Raw genomic sequence first — 15,690 nt, 5'->3', positions numbered from 1 at the left:
TAAAGTGCATTGAGAATTCAATTATAGACAGTAAGCAGAGAGTGAGAGTGAAGAGTAATTTTCAGCAAGTCGTCCTTAATCAGAGCGGTAGTGCACCCATGCAAACTTTCCTGCGCGCGTGTGTGTGTGTGTGTGTGTGTGTGTGTGTGTGTGTGTGTGTGTGTGTGTGTGAGATAGACTCACGGGAGAAGACAACACAGTAACATGCCCTTCGGCCCAGCCGTCCATGCTGACCATGGTGCCCACCAAGCTAGTCACATTTGCCCGCATTTGGTCCATATCGCTCTAAACCCCTCCTATCCACGTACTTATCCAAATGCCTTGGAGAGAGAGTGAGAGAGAGATAGAGAGAGAGAGAGGGGGGGAGAGGGAGAGAGAGGGAGAGAGAGAGAGAGAGAGGAAGAGAGAGAGAGAGGGAGGGAGAGAGAGAGAGAGATTCAGCCAGGCCTGACCTGACCACATCCACTCGCTCACCTCCCTTGCTCAAACCCTCAGGCCAATCACTGATCAACGCAGGAGATCACACAGGAGCTTCACATGACATTGTCCAGCCCTAGACCGGCTGTGGGGTCAGCGTCAGGGTGAAGGTCAGAGTCAGGGATGGGGTCAGGGTCAGAGTCACGGACAGGGGCTGGATCAGGGTCAGGGACAGAGTCAGGGTCAAGGTCAGGGTTAGAGTCAGGGTCAGGGACAGGGTCAGGGTCAAGGTCAGGGTCAGAGTCAGGGACAGGGTCAGGGTCAGGGTCAGGGTCAGGGACAGGGTCAGAGTCAGGGTACCCATCAACCCAACTGGACCAGACAAACCCGACCCCCACCATGTGACATCTCTCCTCTTCATCTTCCCTTCACCCCTCCCTGATTTCTGACATCCCCCCCACAGTTCCCCCCACTTCACCCCCTTCAGCCTTTACACCCCCTCCCCCTGGCCACACCCCCACCCCAGGCCATGATTTGTCCGCACACCAACCCATGTTCCCAGCCGTGCTCCAGCTCCTGGTACATCCCTGGCCTATGTACTTCTCCGGTTATAGTTCAGACTCCAGCTCCCATAGGAGCTGACCTTAACGTCAACCGGCTGGTGTGTCTTGCAAGGAAGAACACTTGATTAAGTAGACTTTGCTAAAACTCCAGAGTTTAGAACATAGAACATAAAACACTACAGCATAGTACAGGCCTTTCGGCCCACGATGTTGTGTTGACATTTATTGGTATTGGTATTGGTAATGGTTTATTATTGTCACTTGTACCAAGGTACAGTGAAAAGCTTGTCTTACAAACCAATCGTACAGGTCAATTCATTACATAGTGCAGTTACATTGGGTTAGTACAAAGTACATTGAAGTAGTACAGGTAAAAACAGTAACAGTACAGAATAAAGTGTCACAGCTACAGAGAAAGTGCAGTGCAATAAGGTGCAAGGTCACAACAAGGTAGATCGTGAGGTCATAGTCCACCTCATTGTATAAGGGAACCGTTCAATAGTCTTATCACAGTGGAGTAGAAGCTGGTGGTACGTGCCCTCAGGCACCTGTATCTTCTACCCGATGGAAGAGGAGAGGTGTCCTCTTCCATCGAGAAGGGGACGTCCCGGGTGTGTGGGGTCTTTGATTATGCTGGCTGCTTCACCAAGACAACGAGAGGTAACAACAGAGTCCAAGGAGGGGAGGCTGGTGTCCGTGATGCGCTGGGCTGTGTCCACAACTCTCTGCAGTTTCTTGTGATCCTGGGCAGAGCAGTTGCCGTGCCAAGCCGTGATACATCCAGATAGGGTGCTTTCTATGGTGTAATGGTAAAAGTTGATGAGAGTTAAAGGGGACAAACCAAATTTCTTTAGCCTCCTGAGGAAGTAGAGGCACTGGTGAGCTTTCTTGGCAGTGGCATCTACATGATTTGACCAGGACAGGCTATTGGTGATGTTCACTCCCAGGAACTTGAAGCTTTCAACCCTCTCGACCTCAGCACCCTTGATGTAGACAGGTGCATGTACACCGCCCCCTCTCCTGAAGTCAATGACCAGCTCTTTTGTTTTGTTGACATTGAGGGAAAGCTTGTTGTCATGACACCATTCCACTAAGCTCTCTATCTCCTTCCTGTACTCCGACTCATCGCTGTTTGAGATACGGCCTACAACGGTGGTATCATCTGCAAACTTGTAGATGGAGTTAGAGCAGAATCTGTCCACACAGTCATGAGTGTATAGGGAGTAGAGTAGAGGACTGAGGACGCAGCCTTGTGGGGCACCAGTATTGAGAATAATCGTGCTAGAGGTATTGCTGCCTATCCTCACTGATTGATGTCTGTTTATTAGAAAGTCAAGGATCCAGTTACAGAGGGAGGTCTTATCCTGCTTTAAGATCTATCTAACCCTTTCCTCCCACATAGCCCTCCATTTTCCTATCATTCAGATATCTAAGAGAGGTCTCTATGCTGCAGTTGTACAAGAGGACACATTTGGAACAGTGTGTTCAGTTTTGGTCACCCTGCTATAGGAAAGATGCCATTAAGCTGGAAAGAGTGCAGAGGAGATTTACGAGGGTGTTGCTGGGACTCGAGGGACTGAGTTATGGAGAGAGGTTGGGCAGGTTGGGACATAGGAGAATGAGGGGTGATGTTATACTGATGAAGGCCAGCATGCTAAATGCCTTCTTCACCACCCTGTCTACCTGTGACATTGCTTTCAACGAACTATGTACTTGTATTCCTCAGTCCCTCTGTTCTACAACACTCCCCAGGGCCTGACCATTCACTATGTGAGTCCTACCCAAGGTTTGACTTCTCAAAATACAATGGGGCTGAATGGCCTTCTCCTGCTTCTACTTCTTATTTTAATTGTTTCCCAAGCCTTCATTAGAGTCTGGCTCTGTGTCTACTTCATATCAGTTTTCAATGGGTCTAAAAAGGGAAACATCAAACTCAAAACAACTTGTGTGTAACGCACAGAACGTTGCTATTGTGTCTCTCTACCACTGCTACTTTTTTCTTATCATTTAATCTGCAGTGGAAAAGGTTGTTTATAAATGGATGTGTGCAATATCCTGAGAACACCCATTGGGTGTTGAGGAGGGAGTTTTTAGCAAATATACTGATAACAACCTGCTAGCTATTGCCAGCTAAGATTGCGCACCTCCTTATCACAATTCCCAGAAACATCTCAAAGCAATTCACATATAATTAAATGCTTTTCAGGTTGTTGTGGTTATCTGGGTAAATTTGGCAGATATTTTGTCTTGAAGGAAATTTTGCCTGAGTGCTTACAAGACAAATTAACTCCTTGTTGATGCTGTTAGTGGACACACCTTATATAGGAGAACGTTCAGTTCATAATCTCATTAACGCTCAAAATCAAGTGGTAAACCACAGGTACAGATGTCAGATTTGGCCGTAGCAGCCTCTTTGGTGGGTTGTTAATTTGCCAATTCTTATTGTAAAGGGCAGGCATTTGAGCATTGCATTAAATTGCTTCTGTAAACTTGATGGATAAGAGCTTTCAAGTGAAATTAATTGAAATTTTTCTTCGATATTGCAAAATCAAGGTGATAATATCATTTAGTCTGAGACCAAACACTACGAATGCACTGAGTCATGCAGCTGTAAGTCATTTGATTACAGACCGTGAAAGACTAATTGAATGTAATGTCTACAGAGCAGCCATTTTGTACCCAGGATGAGGGGGGACCTGATAGAAGTGTATAAGATGATGAGAGGTATTGATCAGGTAGATAGTCAGAGGCTTTTCCCCAGGACTGAAATGGTGGCCACAAGAGGACATAGGTTTAAGGTGCTGGGAAGTAGGGATAGAGGAGATGTCAGGGGTAAGTTTTTTACTCAGAGAGTGGTGAGTGTGTGGAATGGGCTGCCGGCAACGGTGGTGGAGGCGGATACGATAGGGTCTTTTAAGAGACTGTTGGATAGGTACATGGAGCTGAGAAAAATAGAGGGCTATGGGTAAGCCTAGTAACTTCTAGGGTAGGGACATGTTCGGCACAGCTTTGTGGGCTGAAGGGCCTGAATTGTGCTGTAGGTTTTCTATGTTTCTAAGATTAACAGGACACATTGAAATGGAAAATATTGCAGATGCTGAAAATCTGAAATATAAAGAGAAAAATGGGGGAATACCTGATGCCTTTAAGCATCGGTGGTGAGATAATTGTGGTCGAGAATTGTGGTGAGCTGTTAGAGGCCTTAGGAGCCACTGAACAAAATGTCATATGCTTTCTAGAACATGTTGGAAATGTGGAAATTTAGATCTGTATTGAGATTTTGAGGAGTCTACCTTTGGTTGAGTGGGGGATTAATTGTTGTTTCAGGTCTGGGAAATTAGGGGATCAGACTGAGGGTGTGCAGTGAAATAGATCAGTAACAAAGAGTGGACGGGGCTCAGTCCCCTTGGAGAGGGAAGGGGAGTGAAGGGATGTGATCCTGAATGATACCCTTCAGGACACCATTCCCACACTGCCTTTCCCCTCCAAAAGGTTTCCGTGAGTCGAAAGACCCAAACCCAGAGCAGTATAATGAAAACATTCTTGACAATGTGAACTCAGCTCCATGTCATTGATCCCAGAGGAATGTTGTACGGGTGACAGTGTTGCCTGATGCACATCTGCTGCAGACATTGCATCCAGCATGCAGACCCAACTCTTCTCTTTAGATGCTCTTTAGATTAACTTAGATGTCTTTGATAGTCACAGGTACATCGAAACATGCAGTGAAATGCATCTTTTGCGTTGAGTGTTCTGGGGGCAGCCTGCAAGTGTCGCCACGCTTCCGGCACCAACATAGCATGCCCACAACTTCCTAACCCGTACGTCTTTGGAATGTGGGAGGAAACCGGAGCACCCTGAGGAAACCCACGCAGACACGGGGAGAACGTACAAACTCCATACAGACAGTGGCCGGAATTGAACCCAGGTCACTGGCGCTGTAATAGCATTACTGGAAGAGGAGGGGAAGGAGAGGAGGAGCAGTGCCTGATGCGGGGAAGGGGAGAGCAAGCAGCAGGGTGAGAGAGAAGGAAGGGGGTATACAAGGATTGGAGGGACTGGGTGTGAGGACGTTGGGGGTGGTGGCTCACTGACCAAGAAGAGACTCAGGGACAGGGAGAATCATGAATAAGTGAAGTGCTGAGCTGTCAGATCTCCCCATCCGTTTCCATGAAGATCAGTGAGTTTTACTGAGTCAGCCTAACAGTCGAAACTTGCCATTGCAAACCCAGTTCTAACAATACAAAAATGGATCTCTTTCTGGTTAGAGAAGTGTAGCAAGTGGTTTACCACAGGGGTTGGTGTTGGGGCACGACTTCTTACAACTCATGTAAATAGTTTGGTTGAAGGTACCAAAGGTATGTTTGCTAAAGTAGCTGAAGAGACAAAGATAAGTCAGAAATTAAGTGATGAAGAGAAGATAAGGTGGTAAAGGGTTATGGACAGGATGTCTCAGTGGGAGTCTAGGAGGCATTCTCTCTTATCTCCTCTTCCACCAGGCAGAAGATACAGGAGCCTGAGGGCACGTACCACCAGGCTTAAGGACAGCTTTTATCCCACAGGGATAAGACTATTGAACGGTTCCCTTATATGATAAGATATCTTTATTAGTCACATGTATACCAAAACACACAGTGAAATACATCTTTTGCATAGAGTGTTCCGGGGGGCAGCCCGCAAGTGTCGCCGTGCTTCCGGCACCAACATAGCACGCCCACAACTTCCTAACCCGTACGTCTTTGGGATGTGGGAGGAAACTGGAACACCCAGAAGAAACCCATGCAGACACGGGAAGAATGTACAAACTCCTTACAGACAGTGGCCAGAATTGAACCGAGATGGACTCTGACCTCACAATCTACCTTGTTGTGACCTTGCACCTTATTGCACTGCACTTTCTCTGTAGCTGTGACACTTTACTCTGTACTGATATTGTTTTTACCTGTACTACATCAATGCACTCTGTACTAACTCAATGTAACTGCACTGTGTAATGAATTGACCTGTATGATCGGTATGCAAGACAAGTTTTTCACTGTACCTCGGTACAAGTGACAATAAGAAACCAATACCAATACCGATACCAATACCAAATTAAGGGCCATGCTAAGCAGGGTTGAGGTGAGGAGAAATTTCTTCTTTCAGAGAATGGTAAACCTTTGTACAATCTAACTCAGAGGGTTATGCAGAGGATACCACTGTAGTGGGCCGATTCTCAAATAACAATGATTTGGATTTTCAGAAGGAGATAGCCTAGTGGTATGGTGTCATGACAACAATGTTTCCCTCAGTGTGAGCAAAACAAAAGAGCTGGTCATTGACTTCAGGAAAGGGGGCAACGTACATGCTCCTGTCTACATCAGTAGCGCTGAGGTGGAGATCGTTGACAGCTTCAGGTTCTTAGGTGTAAGCAGCACCAATAGCCTGTCCTGGTCCAACCACGTAGATGCCATGGCCAAGAAAGCATACCAGTGCATCTCGTTCCTCAGAAGGCCAAGGAAATTCGGCACGTCCCATTTGTCCCTCACCAATTTTTTATAGATGCACCATAGAAAGCATCCTATCTGAATGCATCACAGCTTGGTATGAAGACTGCTCTGCCCAAGATTACAAGAAACAGCAGAGAGTTGTGGACACAGCTCAGCACATCATGAAAACCAGCCTCCCCTTCATGGACTCTTGTCTACACTTCCCGCTGTCTCGCTAAAGCAGCCAGCATAGTCAAAGACCCCACCTACCTCGGACATTCTCTCTTCTCCACCCCTCCCATTGAGCAGAAGACACAAAAGCCTGAAAGCACGTACCACCGGTCTCAGGGACAGCTTCTATCCCGCTGTTATAAGAATATTGAATGGTCCCCCAGTACGATAAAATGGACTCTTGACCTCACAATCTACCTCGTTATGACCTTACACCTTATTGTCTGCCTGCACTGCACTTTCTCTGTAACTGTAACACTTTATTCTGCATTCTGTTATTGTTTTCCCTTGTACTACCTCAATGTACTGATGTGATGAAATGATCTGCATGGATTTCATGCAAAACAAAGTTTTTCACTGTACTTTGGTACATGTGACAATAATGGACCAATTAAGAATTAGCAATTATGGAAGCTTGGTCTTTGTGTTCAAGATAGATTAATATATTTGTGGATGTTAAGGAAAGCAAGGATAATGTGTTGGAAAATGATGCTCAAATCTAATGAAAGGTGGAGCAGTCTTGTAGGCCAGCTGGTCTACTGCATTCTAATGTAGGGTTTTGACCCGAAATGTTGACAATTCCTTTATCCCCCTACAGACTCTGCTTGACCCATTGAATTCCTCCAGCAGATTGCTTGTTGCTTCAGATTCCAGTGTCTGCAGTCTCTTGTGTCTCTACTCCATGGTAGTGCAGCGGTTAGCGTAACGCTACTACAGTGCCAGCGACCTGGGTTCAATTCCGGCCACTGTCTGTAAGGACTTTGTACGTTCTCCCCGTGTCTACGTGTGTTTCCACGGGGTGCTCCGGTTTCCTTCCACATTCCAAAGACGTACGGGTTAGGAAGTTGTGGGCATGCTATGTTGGTGCTGGAAAAGTGGCGACACTTGTGGGCTGCCCCCAGAACACTCTACGCAAAAGGTGCATTTCACTGTGTGTTTCAATGTACATGTGACTAATAAAGATATCTGATCTTAATCTTATCTTAAGTGTAGAAAAATGTAAAATCGACCATTTTGAAAGGAAGTAAAGAACAAAAAGAAGTATATTATTGAAATAGTGAGAGATTGCAGAGCTCTGAGAAGCAGAGTGATTTGGGTAGCACAGAGCACGATTCGCAGAAGGCTTGTGTGAAGTATAGCAAGAAACTAGGCAAGTAAGCAGAATGTCGTTTATTGCAAAGAGGTCATGCCCCAGTTATATAAGGCATTAGTGAGACCACATTTGGAGCACTGTGTTCAATATTGGTCTCATTTAAGGAAGGACGTTTATGTGTCAGAACCAGTTCAGAGCAGATTTACTCAACCAATACCTCAAATAGTTGGCTTATGAGGAAAGGTTGGACAGGGTGGGGCTTGTATCTACAGGAATTTAGACAAGTTAGAGGGGACTTTCCTCTCTGAGGGGCTTGACATGGTGGATGTGGAGAGGAAATTTCCTCTTGTCAGAGAATGTAGATAAGATTTACAAGAATGTTGCTGGGGTTCGAAGGCCTGAGTTATACGGAGAGGTTGGCCAGGCTAGGTCTTTATTCCTTGGAATGTAGGAGAATGAGGGGTGACGTTATAGATGTATTTAAAATTATGAGAAGCATAGATAAGGTGGATGGTAACAGTCTTTTCCCCAGGTTAGGGGAGTCCAAAATTAGGGCGCAGAGGGTTAGGATGAGAGAGGAAAGATTTAAAAGGGACCTGAGGAGCAACTTTTTCACACAGAGGGTGGTGAGTATATGGAACGAGCTGCCAGAGGAAGTGGTTGAGGCAGGTACAACAGTATCATTTAAGAAGCACTTGGATAGGTACATGGAGGGGCGGGACTTGGAACGATATAGGCCGAACACAGGAAATTGGGACCAGCAAGTTGGACAACATGGTTGGCATGGACTCGTTGGCCGAAGGGCCTGTATCCATGGTGTACTGCTCTAAGACTCTAAAACTGATTGTCACTGCTTAAAAATAAGGAGGCACTGATTCAGAACAAAGATGAGGTGAATTTTTCTCTCTCTGAGGATTGCGACTCTTCCTCATAGGAGATAAAAATAGTTTTTGAATACTTTTAAGACAGAGGTAGAAAGATTCTTGATTACTCATGATCTTACTTATGGAGAGGAATGGACAGTCACTTTCTGGATCGAGACCCTTCACCTGGACCTTTCACCAGTCCAGCTGAAGGGTCTCGACCTGAAACGTTAACTGTCCATTTCCCTCCACAGATGCTGCCTGACCTGCTGAGTTCTTCCAGAATTTTGTCTGTTGCTCCAGATTCTAAGATCTTTTGTGTCTTCGTGATCTTTCCTGATGGCATGCAAACAAAAGCTTTTCACTGTATCTTGGTACACATGACAATAATAAACCAATCCAATACCAGAGTCAGAATCAGAATCAGATTTATTATCACTGACTTATATGACGTGAAATTTGTTGTTTTGTGGCAGCAGTACAGTGCAAAGACATAAAATTGCTATAAATTACAAAAATAAATAAATAGTGCAAAAAAAAATAACAAAGTAGTGTTCATGGATTCATGCACTGTTCAGAAATCTGATGGTGGAGGGGAAGAAGCTGTTCCTGAATCGTTGAGTGTGGATCTTCAGGCTCCTGTACCTCCTCCCCGATGGTAGTAACATGAAGAGGGCATGTCCTAGATGGTGAGGGTCCTGAGTGATGGATGCCACCTTCTTGAAGCACCACCTCTTGAAGATGTTCTCGATGGTGGGGAGGGTTTTGCCCGTGATGGAGCTGGCTGAGTCTACAACTCTCTGCAGCCTCTTGTGATCCTGTACATTGAAGACTCCACACCAGTTCGTGATGCAACCAATCAGGATGCTCTTCACCGTACATCTGTGGAAATTTGTAAGAGTCTTTGGTGACATACTGAGTCCCCTCAAACTCCCAACAAGATGGACTCTTGACCTCACAATCTACCTTGTTTGGCCTTGCACTTTATTGTCTACCTGCAATGCACTTCCCTGTAGCTGTGACACTTTACTCTGTATTCTGTTATTGTTTTTACCTGTACTACTTCAATGCACTGTATAATGAATTGATCTGTACGAGCGGTATGCAAGACCTTGGTACAAGTGACAATAGTAAACTAATACCAATACCAATACCAAAGTAGAGCCGCTAGTGTGCCTTCATTTCCGATAAGTAGAGGGGTGAAAGGTTACTTGGGGCAGACGGGAATGTGGAGTTAAGGCAACATTCAGATCAGACATGATCCTGTTAAATGACAGACCAGGCTTCCGCTGCTATCTTGCACATAACTGGACTGTTATCTCCATAAATAATGACTCTGCAACTCGAAGACAACCTTTCAGAAGCAATTTACACCACAGAAGGGTTGGTAGAGCTACTCAATCAGAAAGAACTCTTTAGTATGTTAATACATTGTTAATAATTTACCTGTAATCTGGAAGAGGAAAACAGACACACACATCCTTTTGAGCTGCCTTTCAATTCGTCACAATTAATGGAAAGCAGATTAGTGCCATATCTTGTTCTTGATTTTTATCTGATTGCCATTCATTTTTGCAGTAAATGGTTTACTGGATTTACATTACAAATGTACCATCTGGATTATGGTTGAACCTCGTGCGTCTGAGTTTTGAAGCAAGAAGTAGACATAACTAAGTGATCTAAGACTGACATCAGTGATCAGCACTAACACTCTGTTTGGTTGCTGTCTACATTTCTTGTTTCATTTCGGGACCTAACCATCATTCCCTGGCTGGAAACTTTTAGACCCGAAGACCCCAATGCTGCAGAGTGTACCCCAAGCTAAAGGAATGGTTTGTGTAATGCTGTGATCAGTGAACTGTAACTCCTGACCTTCAGATGCTTCCTTACATTGAGGTGATTCATTAAAGCAGCTTGGGCCCACTTGGACTTCTGTACACTATGCGCAGTCCATTGCCAAATCCTTGGCTTCCCCATGTGCAGGAAAATCTTTCTCCGTGTCTGTCTCAGACTGTCCTGTTTTTGTATTGAAAATTTGAAATATGACCATCTCTGGCAAAGGCAGCAGCTATTGTCAATTTCTGATTGCCCTTGAGAAGGTACTGGTGTCGTACAGATACAGGAGCCTGAGGGCACATACCACCAGACTTAAGGACAGCTTCTACCCCACTGTGTTAAGACTATTGAACAGTTCCCTTATACGATGAGATGGACTCTGACCTCACGATCTACCTTGTTGTGACCTTGCACCTTATTGCACTGCACTTTCTCTGTAGCTGTGACACTTTACTCTGTACTTTTATTGTTTTTACCTGTACTATGTCAATGCACTCTATACTAACCCAATGTAACTGCACTGTGTAATGAATTGACCTGTACCCTCGGTACGCAAGACAAGTTTTTCACTGTACGTCGGTACAAGTGACAATAATAAACCAATACCAATAATAAACCAATACCAATACCAATCTTCTTGAAATGCTGCTGTCCTTATGGTGAAGGGACTCTCAGAGTGCTATTGGGTAAGAAGACCCAGGGTTTAGTCATATCGAAGGACTGGCAATGTGTTTCTAAGTCAGGATAGTTTGTGACTTAGAGGGGAAACTTAGGTGGTGGTGTTCCCATACATGTGCTACCCTTATTCTTTGCAGTTTTGCAAATTTGTACAGATGTGTGGTGGAGAGCATTCTGACTGGTTGATTCACAGCCTGGTATGGAGGCTCTAATGCACAGGATCACAAGAGGCTGCAGAGGTTTGTAGACTCAGCCAACTCCATCACGGACACAACCCTCCCCACCATCGAGGACATCTTCAAGAGGTGGTGACTCAAGACAGCAGCATCACTAAGGACTCTAACCATCCGGGACATGCCCTCTTCTCGTTACTACCATCAGGAAGGAGGTACAGGAGCCTGAAGACCCAATGTTTTAAGAACAGTTTTTACCTCTCCATCATCAGATTTCTGAATGGTCCATGAACACTATCTCATTATTCCTCTTTTGCACTATTTATTTATTTTTGTGATTTTTATGTCTTGCACTGTACTGCTGCTGCAAAACAACACATTTCATGACATATGTCAGTGATAATAAACCTGATTCTAATTGTTTTTGGTTGTAGTATATGTTATATTGGTTGAAAGCAATGACTTTTGCTTTAGGACTGTCTCCCCTTAAAGATACAAATAAAATAACTGCAGTTGCTCGAAATCTTAAATACAACCAAACAACACTGGAAACACTCAGTAGAGGTGAAATAAGAGAAAGGCGGTTAATGTTTCAGATTGAAGACCTTTCATCAGGTGTCAGACCCTGAGGAAGTGTCTCTGACCAGAAATGTTAACTCTGAATTGGTAACTTGGTTTATTATTGTCACATGTACTGAGGTACTGCAAAAAACTTTGTTTCTCTTTGTACCGGTGCTGATTGACCTGCTGAGTATTTCCAGTCTTTTTTTGCTTTTATTCCTTCAAAGGGTTTGACTAACCCTGAGGGTTGGAGTCATGAGGAACATGTGGACCTTGGTGTACAAGTCCAAAGATCCCTGAAGGTGGCAGTACAAGTGGATTATGGTGGTGAAGAAGGTGTACCAGACACTGCTCTACGTTAGACACAGCAAAAAATATAAGAGCAGGGAGCTGACGGTACAACTTTTAAAAAAACATTGCTTAGGCCAATGTTTACAATTCTGATCACCACACCGTATGAAGGACCTGACTGCACAGGAGAAGATTCACCAGGAGACACAGAGAATGCAGATGCTGGCAGGCACGGTAGTGTAGCGGTTAGCGTAACGTTATTACAGTGCCAGCGACCCAGGTTCAATTCCCGCCGCTGCCTGTGAGGAGTTTGTACGTTCTCCCCGTGTCTGTGTGGGTTTCCTCCGGGTGCTCCGGTTTCCTCCCACATCCCAAAGACGTACGGGTTAGGAAGTCGTGGGCATGCTATGTTGGCGCTGGAAACATGGCGACACTTGCGGGCTGCCCCCAGAACACTCTATGCAAAAAGATGCATTTCACTGTGTGCTTCGATGTACATGTGACCAATAAAGATGTCTTAAATCTGGAGCAACACACACGCAAAATGCTGGAGGTGCTCAGTGGGACAGGCAGCATCTGTGGAGGGAAATGGACAGACAATGCATCGGGTCAGGACCCTTGGTTTCTTTTCCCTGGAGCGGAGGAAGCTGATGAGAGATCTGAAAGTGGTACACAAAATCATGAGGGGCATAGAGTAGGAAACTTTTCCCCATAGCAGAGGTGTTTAAAACCAGAGGCAATAGGTTAAGGGCAAAGAATAAAAGGTTTAGCGGGGAAACATTTTTGTTACCCAAAGGGTGGTTTGAATCTAGAATGCGTTGTGTGATGGGATGTTAAACCTTTAACCGCTAAACAAAGTCCTGACTCACCAAGGCACAGACTGCAACAGGCCAGGGGAAAATGGGATTGGTGTAGATGGGTGAAAGACACGATGAGGTTTGAGGAACTCAGCAGGCCAAGCAGCATCCGTAGAGAAAAGCAGGCGGTCAACGTCTCAGGTCAGGACCCTTCTTCAGGACTGAAGATAGGAAAAGGGGAAGCCCAATATATAGAAGGGAAAAGCAGAGCAGTGATAGGTGGACAAAAAAGGGGAGATGGGGTGGGCACAAGGTGGTGATAGGTAGATACAGGTAAGAGATAGTGATAGGCAGGTGCGGGGGAGGAGGGGAGCAGATCCACCAGGGGATAGATGAAAGGTAAGACCTCCTGCTTTTCTCCACGGATGCTGCCTGGCCTGCTGGGTTCCTCCAGCATCATTATGTTTTTCATCTAGATTCCAGCATCTGCAGTCCTTTGTTTCTTTAGCTTGGATGGGTACTTAAGATAAGATAAGATATCTTTATAAGTCACATGTACATCGAAACACACAGTGAAATGCATCATTTGCGTAGAGTGTTCTGGGGGCAGCCCGCAAGTGTCGCCACACTTCCAGCGCCAACGTAGCATGCCCACAACTTCCTAACCCGTACGTCTTTGGAATGTGGGAGGAAACCGGAGCACCCGGAGGAAACCCACGCAGACACGGGGAGAACGTACAAACTCCTTACAGACGCCGGCCGGAATTGAACCCGAGTGGCTGGCACTGTAAAGCGTTATGCTAACCGCTGCACTGATGGGCATGTTTCTGTGCTGTATGACTGTTTGACCTTATGGCACAAAGGAAGGGGCAGTACATGCAAAATCCAGCCCAAACACAGCCTCTGGTTAGATTTACACTAACTAGTGGTATGGCAGGTCTCCTAATGCAGCCAATTGCTGGTAATTAAAAGGTATAATACCCAGCATAACCATAAATGTTTAAGAGATCCCCTCCCCCTCCCATTAAACAAATGACTAAACATTAAACTGACATCTAATTAATCTCTTTTTATGTTGCCCAGTAGATTATAATGATGCATCTCACGCATTTTTACATTACCAGCTAATTTGGATTCTCATATCGTACGCAGCATCACTCCAGATTTATGCAAAACTGAAGAGCATCTGGAGGCTTCATTATCCGAGTCCCCCACGCCATCCGTTACTGTTTCCTGCCCTTCCCTGCTTTACAAGGCTGGTAGAACCACACAGGAATGAGCACAGCAAAAGGAAACGTTGGCTTTTTAAACGGCACCTTGTTATATCTGCCAGTGATAATACGAGGTGTTTGGTACGGCGGACAGTGGTTGGGTGAGTGGAGCCTCAATCTCATTCTCACTCCCAGCTGACAGAATGGAAAGACTTTGCACTTACATCAGATTTTCTGTGACATCCCAAACCAATCGACTGTCCAAAACGTTGACTGTCCATTTCCCACCACAGATGCTGCCTGACCCGCTGAGTTCATCCAGCAGCTTGTTTCTCGCACCAGATTCCAACACCGTGTGCGTCCAGAAATGTAGTCACCACAAATGGGACATCAAATTGAGCCTATTGTCATGTGCTCATGTACAGTGAGGTACAGGTACAATGAAAAACTTGCTTGCAGCAGCATCACAGGCACGTAGGTACAGACCACACACAGAATATAGATTATGCATAAATTATATGTAAAATATACAAGACAGTGAAGAGAAAAAAAAAGACGCAATCAGAGACAAGTCCATGGCAGTGCAAGAGGTGGTCCGTAGTGTTCCATTGCTGAGGTAGGGTTAGGGTTGTGCAGGTCAGTTCAGGAACCTGATGGTTGTAGGAAAGTCGCTGTTCCTGAACCTAGTGGTGTGGGACTTCAGGCTTCCGTACTTCCTGCCCAACGGTAGCAAGGTGAAGAGGACGTGACCCGGATGGTGAGGGTCCTTGATGATAGATGCCGCCTTCTTGAGGCAGCGCCTCCTGTAGATGGTATTGGTATTGGTTTATTATTGTCACTTGTACCGAGGTACAGTGAAAAACTTGTCTTGCATACCGATCGTACAGGTCAATTCATTACGCGGTGCAGTTACATTGGGTTAGTACAGAGTGCATTGATGTAGTACAGGTAAAAACAATGACAGTACAAAATAAAGTGTCACAGCTACAGAGAAAGTGCAGTGCCATAAGGTGCAAGGTCACAACAAGGTAGATCGTGAGGTCAGAGTCCATCTCATCGTATAAGGGAACCATTGTCAATGGTGGGGAGGGCTGTGTCCACTTCTCTCTTCAGCCTCCTGCGTTCCTGTGCATTGAAATTGCTGGACCAGGTCGTGATGCAACCAGACAGGATACTTTCAACAGTGCATCAGTGACCTCAGCATCAATGCAGAGACCAGCATTTAGAGCCCATCCCTAGTTGCCCCTAACAGGGTGATTTGTTTGGTTATTTCAGATGCTGTGTGCCTGTGATGCTGAAGTTTTTCATTGCACCTGTGCCTACATGTACATAGAACATAGAACAGTACAGCACAGTACGAGCCCTTCTGCCCACAATGTTGTGCCAACCTATATAAACCTACCCCACAATTAATCTAACCCTTCCATCCTACACAGCCCATATCCCTCCATTTTTCTTACATCCATGTGCCTATCTAGGAGTCTTTTAGTTGTCCCTATTGTATCAGC

Source organism: Pristis pectinata, chromosome 6 (genome assembly GCF_009764475.1).
Source record: "Pristis pectinata isolate sPriPec2 chromosome 6, sPriPec2.1.pri, whole genome shotgun sequence".
Lineage (NCBI taxonomy): Eukaryota > Metazoa > Chordata > Chondrichthyes > Rhinopristiformes > Pristidae > Pristis > Pristis pectinata.
The sequence above is the reverse complement of the archived record's forward strand: the minus strand, read 5'-3'. Positions refer to the sequence as shown.